This window comes from Buteo buteo, chromosome 5 (genome assembly GCF_964188355.1).
Source record: "Buteo buteo chromosome 5, bButBut1.hap1.1, whole genome shotgun sequence".
Classification (NCBI taxonomy): domain Eukaryota; kingdom Metazoa; phylum Chordata; class Aves; order Accipitriformes; family Accipitridae; genus Buteo; species Buteo buteo.
This window is the reverse complement of record NC_134175.1, coordinates 41,760,486-41,773,871: the sequence shown is the minus strand read 5'-3', so window position 1 is coordinate 41,773,871 and position 13,386 is coordinate 41,760,486. Positions and strand designations below refer to the sequence as shown.

The 13,386-nt window shown below is 43.8% G+C and overlaps 1 protein-coding gene across 2 annotated transcripts in view; it reads right to left on the bottom strand.

Moving 5' to 3' along the window:
• The window catches only part of PDIA5 (protein disulfide isomerase family A member 5), a 105,664-nt gene that overhangs the window by 36,190 nt on the left and 56,088 nt on the right, over window positions 1–13,386 (bottom strand). The window lies entirely within an intron of this gene.

Here is a 13,386-nt window from a genome sequence, read left to right as displayed (position 1 = left end):
AAAGTGGTCACTATGGCTTAAACAAAGAATTTAATCTACTAAAAAAAAAAAAAATAAAACCCCTGAATTCACATCCACACCTCTTTCCTCCCAGAAAGTACTATAAACACAGTATTTGTCAAGCCCATCGCTTCTACCATGCTCTCAGGAGAGGCACAGCCTCACCCATTTCAGTTTCCAAATCTTTATCTGCTTTAAAAAGAAACAACACAGGCCCTCACGTGACTTCCTGACTTTAAGCGGAGGCTTATACTAGCACAGCTTAATTGAGTAATGTAATTTGAATTAAACTGCACTGATAACAAGCCCCGTTTTACAGTGGTGCAGCATGTCCCTCTAGCAAGGATTTGCACTGATTTAATCACATCAGTGTAATTACACCACCACATATGTTCTTAACATAAGCAGGGCCTGTAAAACTGAGATAATGGTGCTTTCTCGCTCGTGCAAAGTTCTCCAGAGATCTGCCATTACTTCACTGCTAAGTGCTGACATGACAATAAAATAAAATGAATGCATAAGTGAGAAAAGCAGATTTAAAATAAATTATTTGGGTGTCAATTAAACTGCCTTCAGCCAGTGCAATTGCTTCCAGGCAAGCTGAATTTTCGGGACCAGGTGAGGTTCCCGCCGTGACATCGAGTTACGCTTCAGCACCTGCGGCGCAGCGCGACGCCCTCGCCCCGCACAGCCCCTGCTGTTGCCCCCAGGGGACCAGCACAACCGGAGACCCTGCAGGGTCAGAGCAAAGGGACGGAGCGAGTGGCCGAGACGGACGCTCGGGCAGGGCGAGGGCCAGCTCCTGCGCGCAGTCCGGAGGCGCGGAGGGCTGTAATAAGGTCCGTGGCACGACCCAGATGCCCTGCACTCGCCTGCCCCGGTGCAATGTAATCTCAGCGCAATCCCTTGCCGCACTTTCTCCTCTTGTTTGCAGCAGCAGCCGGCTTTACTTTCTTCAGCTGTTACTGTTGGAATCGGCACTTGAAAGGCCAGACTTTGCTGAGCTTTTGAAAGTCGCATCAGAAAATGCAGCTAGAAATCTGTCTCGATGCAGCTTCAGCAAAAGCCATTTCTGAGGTGTATGGGCAACAGGGTTGGAGCTATTTTTACACCAGTCTCTAAAAGAAAATAAACCAAGGACTCTGAACCTCAGTGCTGCTTTGAATCCCACCAATGGGATGACTGCTGAGGCCAGCAGATGCAAACCTAAGCCTGAACTCAACCAGACAACCACGTTCTATACAGCACACGTCAAAGAGCGCTCACAACCAAGAAGTGATAGGACATCCAGGTGTAACTTCACCACAGCAAACAGGGACTTCAGCAGAGCTCCAACCACCTCAGCACACCATGAAACACTTTCAGGGCATGGTTATAGAACGGGGTGGATACATTTAAATAAAAACTGTAAAACCCACCTGAGAATTACAGCAAATACGCAACCGGTTGATCCCAGACCAAACTCCAGTTCAAACACCAGCTAAGGTCCATACCACTTAGTCATCTGCATAGCGACCACAGCATTAAAAAGCCCCAAGTCCTTCTTTTGAGAAAAAAAATAATGCTTTAATGTGGTAGGAGCAGCAGAATGAGGGGATTTCAGCTGGAGGAGGCAGCTTTGCTGTGATTTTACACAGTGGTGGGAGCACATGCCACCAAGCTGGGAACCTGATGTGACAGCTTTAGAGGTGAATTCAGGAAGAAGCTGGAAAAGGCTGAGGAAGAGTTACTGTCTCAGCACTGCTTGTCTTGGTTAAGAGCACGAAAGAGGCTGGCAAAGTGATTTATTTGCCACCCACAGAAAACTTGCAGGCATATGGCTTTGCGGAAGGGGCTGACAGTTCCCTTTGACACCTGCCCGAGTTGATTTATTTCTCCTTTTAGGAGCAGGGAACTTTTTTCATTTTGTGTGCTCCTCCTCACTTCTAAACAAAGGGCATCTCGAGTCCCAGCTCAGATATCTGGGAACCTCTCTGAATTAGCTAGCTCAAATTTATAAAAAAAAAAATACTTTTTTGCAGGGGTAACTTCACCTTGGTGGGCTTTACACAGCATGTCCTCCAGCCAGAGCAAGCTTCGCACTGTACTCTAGATACGGTATCCACACAATCTACGCTATATTCCAAAATCATTAATATTAGATCTGATCACCCAAAAGCATCAAACCACCTGAGTTTTCACAAACCTATGCATAGAAAAAAAACCACAAACCCCCCAAAAAAACCCAAACCAGCTAGACAGACTTTGCCCAGGAAATAAAAAACAATCCAAAGCATCTGAAATTCATGTAAGTAATATTTTGGAGAAAGATATCCAGACTACGAAATGTCACTGTTCTGAGTTCTCTCATGAACATCACACAGACACAGCACTACTGACTGCCACAAAGCTAACTCACTCGTGCTTAAAATAAAGGGGAAGCAGGATCAGGTCTTTAAAGGCACTTAAATGCAAACTGAAGTCCTCAAATCTTTATCATGCAATGCTTGTTCTACCCCTGACAGAGGACAGCACAATACGCCAGCCTGGAAAAAAAGCCACCACATTAAACTGAGTCTGAAAGAGGGACAACAAATCTTCAGAGCTTCTCCCATGATAAAAAATGCTTCTCTGGCCATCTTTCTAGAATTTTGCTATTGTGTGCTACAGCCTGCTTCCACCTACCATTGCGGAAAAGGGGAGATACGAATTAGAAGTCAGACCTACACGCTACAAATAAATTCATCTCTCCTATGATTATTTATCCTACCTTTTAATAATCCCGTGAGGATTGCCATTAAATTCTCAATGCCAATGAAAAAGTCATTTAAATGAATTCCAAGGTCACTGCCTCTCCTTTGATTGCTACATTAGGTTGTTCAGCAGCAGCTGTATCCCTCTGCGCTAAGCTCCTCTAGTTTTAGACGTTTTCTGTTAATAAAATGAATGGGAAAATAACAACAACCCTACAGGCCCTTAGCCCAGATGCTCCAATGTGCTGCATAAGGTCTGCTGGGACGGTGGAAGGAAGCCCGCAGGTCTGCAGTGGGCATCTGTGATAGATGTGCTCTTAGAAGATGCACTGGCATGTCAAGTGTATACCGACATTAAAACTAAAATACTAAGCAAGGGAAGTGACTCGTTCAATCCCAGGTGAGAAGAGAAAGGTCACAGTCAACACAAGGATGCCCCGCAGTCTACTCCAAGCACTGACATCCTCTGAGTCTCTCTGGGTCATGGCTGGTGGGAACACCCAAGGGACTTGTAGGTGTCTACACAGGAGGACTCCCACAGCCTCAGTCTTTTTTCGGAGAAGACAAGTAGCTCCCCTCTGGAGGTGTAAGACAGAGTTACTCTTCATCTGGCAGCAGAAACCACTCGGGGTTCAGTGCCTGGCTCTGCTGAACAGTTCTGGACAACTCCTTTGACGTCTCAACACCTCATCTTGCTCCTCTTGCACAAAAGGAGCCCCAGGCTCCAAGGGCCAGGGCTCAAATGGAAAAGAGCACATGGAGTAAGTATAAAGGAGGAATGTTACAAGACAGGAAAAAGAAGACAAAGCTTACAAAAATCAGTGCTAGGACATCTGGTACAAGACAGGCCCTTGCTAACCATTTTTAAAACATATGTCTAAATGAAACAAGGATTCTGTTTCCCCTGCTTATTTATAATCAATCTTCTTATTTGCACTGCGCAGCCAGGCAAATAAACAGCTCCTTCCTTCAGTGCAGTCACTGTCACACAGATCAGCTCAGCTGTACCCCAGGAGCGACAGCAATCAAAGGTCTCCACATTGCCCCAGTGCAGACAAGTCACTTCCCTCCAGAATCCCACTGCGGGGCAGAGGACAACATTTGCTCAGCACTTTGTCCTTCCCAGAGTGTGACCGTATGCAAGTGCAAAGGCAAAGGTGATGCTAACGTGCAAGGGCGAGCAGCACACGGACAAAGGGAAGGTTAAGAAATGTGCCAAGCAACTTTTTTTCCAAGGAAATATCTATATTCATTTACAGCAGCCTGTTTGGCACCATGGCAAAGACTCACAATACAGAGCACAGTTGCTCCAAACGTTTTTAGAAGTGAACTAATGCAAACACTTCTACTGTTAAAACCAAGTTTTGCCTGCAGAAGACAGGCAGAAAACCAGTCAAGCAGCTCCAGCTAAGCTCCTGCATATGCTGTCTTTGTGCTATCCACAGAACGTAAATCTCTTTCTCTCTGTCATTCACTGTTTGCTTCTTTCAGGTTATTATAGCTATATAAATAAACACCATGCTTTTGGTCATGTCCTCTCATTTCAAGACGACAATGTCTGAGGATCTGAAATGTACGTGACAAGCAAGAGATAAAAGCCAACATCCAGGTGGTTGTGGACAAGGAGTTTCTGACGCGAGGAACCCTAGAGATAAATTAAATGGCAAATAAAGATTTTAAAGAATCATTACATTTCTGCCATTGACAGACTGCTTGAGTACTGTTATCATGTACCAGCTATTTATTGTATCATGCCAGCTCTACATCCATCTATAGCTGCATACCAAAAATACCTCAATTAGCCTGAGGAGAAAACAAATTTGAAGCACAAAGCATGTCCTGCTTTCAGCAAGTAGGTCCCTCGCAGTTCAGACTACAATCATAGAAGATTTACAGACAACTTCAAGAAGAGGGAAAAAAAAAAATCTCAAAAAATTCAGACATACCTTTTCTGTCCAAACATTTAACACTTGGGGATACACCTTTGGTTTCTCCATTCCTAACCCCAGAGGAACAGTGACCTCTCAACACAGCAGAACAGCCAGCCCTTATGCATCCCCTGTTGTTAACTTTGAACATACACCTGTGTATATAAAAGCAAGAGTACGTACTTGTGTACATGATGGGGAGACACAATCCTTGGAGCCAGGGCAAGGATACACACAAGTCCCAGCCGTCTTAGCACCAATGCGAGAACACTAATGTATTCTCTTCTGCCATGGAAGTCTTTAACACACAAAGGTTTCTTATGCATCATGTAGAAGAGTAGCTCTAAGGTTTGACATGAGGCAGCTCACAGTTCTTTCACCGGTGTAGGAGAGCATAAACTACAACAGCTGCAGATTCTCTTGCATAATTTAGCCATCTGCATTGCAGACATCTGATGGGAAATCATCCACAAATTTGGCAGGGAGGGAGGATGACAAAAGCAGCTGTTTCTCCCCGTAATCACAGGTACAAATTTGCAACCATGTTGGTTGCATGTTCACTTAATAGTCATAATGGTCATAGCCATCAGGCCATGCCCAGATCTCCAGGTTTCCGCTTTAAAAAAAAAAATAAATCACCTTATGAAGGATCAGGGACTTAAGAAATTTCATGCATCCTTTTCCCTCTGGGTACTTACTCCCACCAAACCGTCCATCTCGTTCTCACCAGCAGCATTGCCCACTCAGGTAAAATTCCAGATACTTAAAAGACAAAGAAGTTTCAAGGCTTGATGCTTTCTTATAAAATCAGGAAGAACAGCTTCAACATCTTTAACATGACATTGAATTCAAATTTTCAACAGCTAGAAATATGTGCACGCATACACAAATTCAGAGCCCCCACCTCACTACCATACTTCTAAAGGTAGGTTTGATTTGACCAAGTATTACATTGCTTAGGGATCAGTGACAAGCAGACAGCTTTATGGCCTTAGAAAAGACAAAGCCTGTGAAAGGTCAGCCTAGAAAAGACTCTGAGGAACTAGAAATATAGAATTAAAAGGAAAATACTTCAGCAGTCATGCTACATTTATGGGGTTGCAGCCTAATGCCTCGGCCGCACAGGTTGCACAGTTCATCCCAGTGACAGGACAGCAGTACAGCATCTCGTCCCCACTGTTATCACCATCGCACTGGCATTACCACAAACTCACAGTGCAGTCAATCTGTGCGTGCAATGATCTGTGCAAATCCAATCTCAGCATGTGCACACAGAAGAAAGTGCCTGCCTGCTTCCAGCAGCTCTTCAGTGTGAAGTCGGGGCCCAAAATGACTATAAATCAGTCACCCCTTCTCCTATCCATATGACTTGCTGAGGCGGTAGGGACCCCACCGCAGCCACCGCCTCTCTTGGGAGCACCTCGTGCACGCAGGGCAGGCACACATGTCCCTGGGGGAAAGCCTCAGGGCACAGAGAATAGAGCAGCACAGCATGGGTCACTACCAAATGATTCAGGCGGGCACCAAGGAACTCCTGATCAGGCCACAGGAGCAGACCACCCCATGAACTACCAGACACCTGCCTGGAACATGGGGATGCACGCTGAGCGAGCCAAGCCTCGCCTCCCTAACTTGATCACCTTGGTTGTAGAGGTGAAAGCATTTGAAATCCAATTCTTAATTGTCTTTTCTATGCTGGCACAACTGTTTCCCCCCCAGCATCACTGAAACCGCTCAGCAGCAGAAGATTCCTAACAGTTAGAATACAAGTTCGGATTATTTAATTTTTTTTAAGAAAGACAGTCAGATCACTGCATTACGTAAGATAAATCAGATCAAACCGAGAAGAGAGCCAACCAAACGTATCCTCCAAGAACCCTGTCTGCATCCATGCCATATTCACAGCTCTGGCAGAAGAGCTACCTTCAGCCAGAAACAGACCTGGGCAGGGGAAGGCTCAGCACAGAGCCAGAGAAGCACCAAGTGGGTTCTGCAGGCTGCCTCCACGGGGTTTAAAAGACAACAGACCTGATTAACTGCTTCTGCCTTCATTTCTGGTCACACTGGAGCATATCTTCTCTTGACATAAAGGCTCAGGGGAAAGGGTAAATATTCTCCAAGGCTAACCTCAGCCACAGGCTGCTATGCTACTTCCCAGGGATCCCTGAGAGTTAAGCAGCGAGAGAGATTTCTGCTCTATCTTGCCCTCAGAGTGAGCTAACTCTCTCTGCTTTTAACCTCACAGGGAGCCCTGGCTGAGCCGGGCTTCTGAAATTAGCCTTTGAAAAATATACCCCCATCTGCAACAGCATGGACCCCAGCACAGGTCCAGGAACTATCTTTAAGCTAATCACCATCTCTATTTAAAATAAACTAACAACAAAAAAATCACACTGTTCCTTATTTCCATTCCAAATCTGGTTTCAGCTTCCAGCTATTGGAGATTATGCTACATGTATATACCCTCTTAGTCAAAACTATATGGTGCAACTGGTAGAAATCAGTGTTGGGAGACGATGGTGCCTCCTACCATCTCTCTTGGGTGGGAGAAGAAGTGAAGGAAGGTGGATCAGCTGGCATCAAGAGATATAAATTACACTTCCTACACCAGCTTGGAGGAACATGGCCCTGAGTAGGTGTTGAAAATTAATCTTCGCCTATTGAAATGTGAAAGAGAGACAACAGCATGGTTGCCTTAAGGTGAAATTGTTGAGAGTTTATGAAAAATACCACCAGAAGGTTTTCTTCTCAATTAAACCATAATTATTCCACATCCAAAAAAGATACCCACCCCCCCCCCCCCCCCTTCTCCATTGCCAGATGATCAACAAGATTTCGCCTTGGGGAGGGAAGAGAAGTTGCACTGCTTTCCTTCACACTCTTACCCCACTATGGAAGACGACTTTATACTTCTGTTTTAGCAATGAAAATGCCAGAGAACAGAGGTTAGATGAAATAGCTTTGAATGTCCAGCTCAGGAAAACAGCACAGCAAGCAAATGATTTCCGAGGATGCAATTTGTATATAAAACATCGGCAAAAGGGATGCAATGCAAAGAGATCTTCTTAAGAAAGGTACATCCCAAAGCACTTAAGCTTATGGGGCAGGGATTTTAAAAGCAATGGTGACATTGGCTGTTACTGTGAAGATACATATAAAAGTCAAGTATCAGGAAGGGATACTATGCAGAATACACAGTTTTTGTCCAAAATCAGAGCAAAAGTAGTTACCAGCTGAGATGCATTCACCTACTTAGGAAAAGTGTGCTGCGATGCTCGCTAACCACAAGCAGTCAGGACCCCAGAAGACAAACCTCCACCATCAGCACAATGCCCCAGTATCAAAGCAACGGGTTCATTTATTAGTAACTTGGAAAGACAGCATCACTTGCCGACTCACCATCTGAAAGGGCACAAGGAGCAGACAGGCAAGCAAGCAATCTTTCACCGTAGGTTTCTCTGTTCATTATTTGCCCTTTAAATAAGTGCTCTACCTTCCACAGCATAATAAAAATGGAAGCCAAAAAGTATTTAGGAAGATAAACCTGATAATGAAAACTCTACTGGTAATGATTCAAGTAGCAGAAATACTGTAAGGCACTTTCCAAATGAGAGCCCTGCACTGTATACTAAGCTTATCCAGGCAAGGAAATTAATTTATTTCAGAAGAAATAAACCTGGTGCTTAATTCTTAAAGCTAATTCCTACTGTTAACCCATCATTAGAGGCAAGCAAAGTAAACCTATAAAAATAAGTTATGCTTCACTCCTATGAGAACTTACCATGAGACTGTTAAGGGCTTACACATACACTGGAGTCAAGCTTGCAGGAGGACAGTCACCCAACTCGCACACTCAAACGTGGACTTTCACAGCTAAAGTTACAGAAGTCTTTTAAAAGACCACTCTGAATGACTAAATAATCTACAAACAGATACCCAGAGAAGGGGAGAATGGGGCGAGTCTCCCTTCAGCTGTCACCTCTCAGCTGCCCCTCGGCCCCCCGGCAGCCATAGCTACTCCTCTGCAATAGTCTCAGTCGTCAAGGGCTTGTTAGGAGAGAGGGAAGGCAATAGTAATGTGAGAAATGAGGCAGCAAATCCCCAAAGAAACTAATGTTCCCTTCACATCACCTGCCATACGTTCACAGGAAGATTTTTTTTCTGATTGGAATAGCCTTCACAAATGTCTTCTTTAATAGAGAAGCTAATTTCTCCCTGTTGGAGGCGACCATACAGCAATGCATTTTGAACAAATCCCCCAAATTTCACAAAACCCAAGTATCTGCAGTTCAGCTCCTTTCTTTCGTCCTTTAATATTGTCCTGAATACTGCCCTCGATACCCACAACTGGTAGCAACTAAGTTATTCAAAGTACACGCCATGTCCCCCACAGTGGCACGATGGCACAGAGCGAGTCAAGATCCAGCCTGATGGCAGAGTAACCATGAAACCCCCAAAAGTCTGGGTTTGCCTCTCTCTTACGAAGCTGAACCAGAGCAAGCCAAGGCTCCTCCCTTCAAGTCCCAGCATGGGCAGTAACCAGGCTGCAAGTCATCAGTTCTAGCTGCAATAATCTTGTCTAAGCTGTGTGCTCACCCAGTGGCAGATGGGTTTTTCTCAACTTGGGGGCCAAAAAACCTGATTGTCTGCCACAAGCCAGGGAATGCCAAAGGCAAAATCCTACTTCCTTCGTGTTAATCAAGTCTTTGCAATGTTCATGTGTCTTTCGTAACCCAATTCTTGCAATACTGGAGCATCTTGCAGTCTGGATGTGGCTTGCTAGATAAAACTCCCATGCAAGGTGAAATGTTATCTCCACTTCACAGATTGGAAACCAATATAAATATTTAGCAACTTGGGTCATGACTGTACAAATCAAAGCCAGGCAAGGAACTAAACTTTTACATCTCCAGGCCAAGGCTATCGCTTTTATCACTGGATCATCCTTTTTTATGACTTTACCCTGCTCAAAGAGCACAAACTGCTTCAAAAGCACAATAATCTTATATGAACTGTGTGCTCTAGTATCAAAAGACCGACCCAAAAGAGACAATGGACTCAGTTGTTACTCTCTTCACCCTTTTCATTAGGTATCCTATCAAGTTTTACTGCACAAGCTAGTTATTAGCATTTTTATACTCTTCACATTCCTATTTATATTAAGTACCACTAAAAACCCATATTGATTTTTATTTTTAAAACCTCAAGAAACATAAGTGGGATGGTCATTAAAGGAAAAATCCATGTCAGCTTCTCCATTTTTCCAAGAACTCCTGTTCTAACTTGTGATTAATCTCCACTGAAAATCATTGCTGGAATTAGTTTAATGAGGCAGGTCATTGCACTTAACTGTTCACACTCCCTGAGATTTTTGGTGATATTAAAATATATGTAATATCAAGCAACATCCTGTTGTAGACTTACATGCTTTCAAATATTGATGAAACTACTCTGAGTGTCCCAGTCCTCCTCCTCCCTGAAATCAACAGTCAGAACTTGCTCACTTCAGTGGAAGCAGATTCAGGAGCCAAGAATTTACCTGTTTCTAACTAGTTTATAGGAAGAATATATCTGTTCCAGGAGCCTGCCCGTAATGTACAGCTAGAAAGTACACACATACGATGAACAGAAAGTCAGCACAATTTACAGCTGTCCAGGGAAGCATTTTATTATACGTTTCATTAAAAATGCGCTAAGGCAATGTTAAAGTTAGGCACCTAAGGGATGTAGAGAGTCAGGAAACGCGATGCTGAAACTGAAACAGATCTCTTCACCCGTCTGTCTAGACTCTTAAACAGCAACATCCACCATCCCGGTGCCCTTGCACAATTCAATCTTTCAGTGATCGGGGCATTGCAACAGCCCATCCTGCCATCCGCACTGTTTTACCATGAAACCCAACAGAGCGAGGTACTGCCTGTGGCCTACATAATGGTCCAGAAAGTTTGCCTTGTTCAAAGCTTTCTCTAAGAGCAAGGTGAACATTTTCGCAGGCTCTAGTAGGAACAAGATTGAGCCCACAGCAAGCAATGGATGGTTCCTTGTGTATTGTCCCATGGACCAGCATACACAGCTATATCACGTGGATATGGCATCTGCCAAGCTTCCAAATATACAAACACACGACCTGCCTTACACACTACAAGCTTCCAGTAATCCTTTCAGGCTGCAGCCAAGGCAGCACAGAACAGCTTGCCTTCGTTTTTTTCTGACTACAGCATCACTGAATAAGAGGCACAATTGTTTCTTAAGCACCGCCCGTATGGAAAGTCCAATTTAAAAAGCAGAGTTCATTCGTGAGGTTCGATTGTCAAAGCTTATAAAGACCCTTCAGGAAACTCTAAGGCAAACCCTTGACCGAGGGCTACATCCTGCCAAGTTTTTGGCTTCCAACTCCCTGCCATTTCACACAACTGAAGTGCATTTTGAAAACATGGCTCTTCTCTGCAGCTTCTGGCTTTCAATAAGCTCTTCCCACACACAGTTATCTTCAACGAAGGACTGATCAACATTATACAAGTGGAAACAACAGCAGAGTGCAGATGTGGAGGAACACTGGAGTAGATGCTATTACTGCAGCTGCTGATGCTCCTCCTGGGAAGCTACCTGAGACCCCTCCATGAGGACACCAGACAGATGTACGGCTTCTCTTCAAAACACCTGATTTGGCTGGTGCCAAGGCTGAGGCTCAAAGGCAGACCTTTAGTGATGAAAGAGTATTTTCCACCTGAACTAAACTGATACCATCAATAGAGACAAGCAGAAGCTTCTTATGAAGAGCTACCACTAGATGATGTCAAATAAATTAAGAGGGTTCCTAGCACAGGTCTAATAAGAACAGCTTCCCAGCTACCTACCTTTTGTCTTTATCCTAGAGGCTGTGTATCTGAATGCAGATGCCAAAAGCTCTCTACATAGCCACTGAGCACAGCCAACATTTTATTTTAAAAATCACAGATGTCAGATACAACAGGAACAAAAATTAAAGGCTATTTCCATCCATTCTATATTCAGTGCTGCTTGTTGTTTGGATAACCCACAAGCCTGTAACCTCCACTTATGCAAGTGCATTGGTTTACATTTTAAAAAAATATCCTTGACTGAATCATGAATTAACATGGAAAAACTTAAGGATTTATTTATTTATCATAGGCTGCCAATGTTAGGCCGCTGCTGACCTGTGCTAGAAAGGCTATTTTTTCAGGCTGCACAGTAAATTAATTCTTCAGCCTTTTCAACTCGTGGCCTTTCTGTTGATGCTGCCAACAGACGTACCAATTAGCGCTCACTGCAATGGTAGCCTGCTTTCACAAGGAGCTTTCATAGGGAACCAGTGGGGGTCTGAAAGGGAGACTTATTTATTTATAGTTGTAAAACCCAGTTAGAAAAACGATTTGATTTTGTGCGCACATTTTGGATTTGCTTTACTTTATATATAAAGTGAGCAATGGATTCCTACATCCTAATCTCACCACATGCAGCAGTAAGAAACAAAAACAAGTCTACTGAAACCAATGATGGTGCGCTGGTAGGGAGAGATCCAAGTCCGTTGCTTGTTTAGAAGCTGGAGGCCTTCATCTTGTACTAGGCTAATTGGTTGGCATTCTTAATGATGAGTCCACAAAGTGGCTTAAAACCTTGGGTTTTAATGCACCAGAGGGAGGAGGCAAGGAGTGAAGGGTGTGAAACGCTGTTTTTCAAAGCTAAATTGATAAAACAGCTCCCTGTGCAATTAAAAACTTGCACAGCTGAATAGTTGGCTTTGGAAAGCATCAACTGCGTAATTTATGGGGTTGGTTTATAAAGGGAGAGAAAAATATCTGAGGACAGGAAAGGAATTTCACGGACATTTCAACAACACATCAAAACTATAGGACATTTTATCATCTCAAGATTTATTTTTGCCCTCCCTTCCATTGCGGGGAGCAAGAAAAGGTGTATCAGGGCTGTATCTCCAAAGCAGTTTCCAAGAACAAATGGGGGGGGGGGGGCGCTGCATTTTCCCTGCCTTCCCTCCTTATCAAGGGAGGAAAACCGTGATGGCTCCAACATCCCACAAAGGGTATTGGCATTTTTTCTAGCCTTAAGTCCTGCAACTACAGCTTATATAAAGTCTCTGAAGAAGTACTATGAAGAAGGCTGGGAAGAAGACAGGTTTAAGACGAATTTAAGATCATGTACAAGGAAGAAAAGTTGCAGGAAAAACATTTTAATAGTTTAATCCTTTAAAAAGCAAAGGCACACTCACACTAACAGTACAGCCAAAGGTTTAATCCTTTAAAAAGCAAAGGCACACTCACACTAACAGTACAGCCAAAGCGCCTTTTCACCCTGTTACCTCTGGCATCAGTACTGGACCACAGACTTCACTATGGCTAATGGGGCATGAGATGGAGGAAAAGCAACCCCAAGCAACCATCAGAGGTGACTGACGATCACCACTAATTAGCATCAGAGACTACTCAGATCTGTGCTTGCTGAATGTACAGAGAGAGGCTACATACAACTTATGGTGGCACTAGACATTATTCTGCATGAGGCTGCAAGAACGGGTACACTTTAAAATGTTAGCAATGTCGTTTGTGTTAACAAAACATAATGAAAAGTAACTCCTGTGCATGAAAAGCAGACACTTTTAGAACCCATTTCTGAATTGACTTTAATTTCAATCCTAGACTTTAAACACCTTTCAGTAGCATTTGAATTGACTTATCAGCAACTTGGTT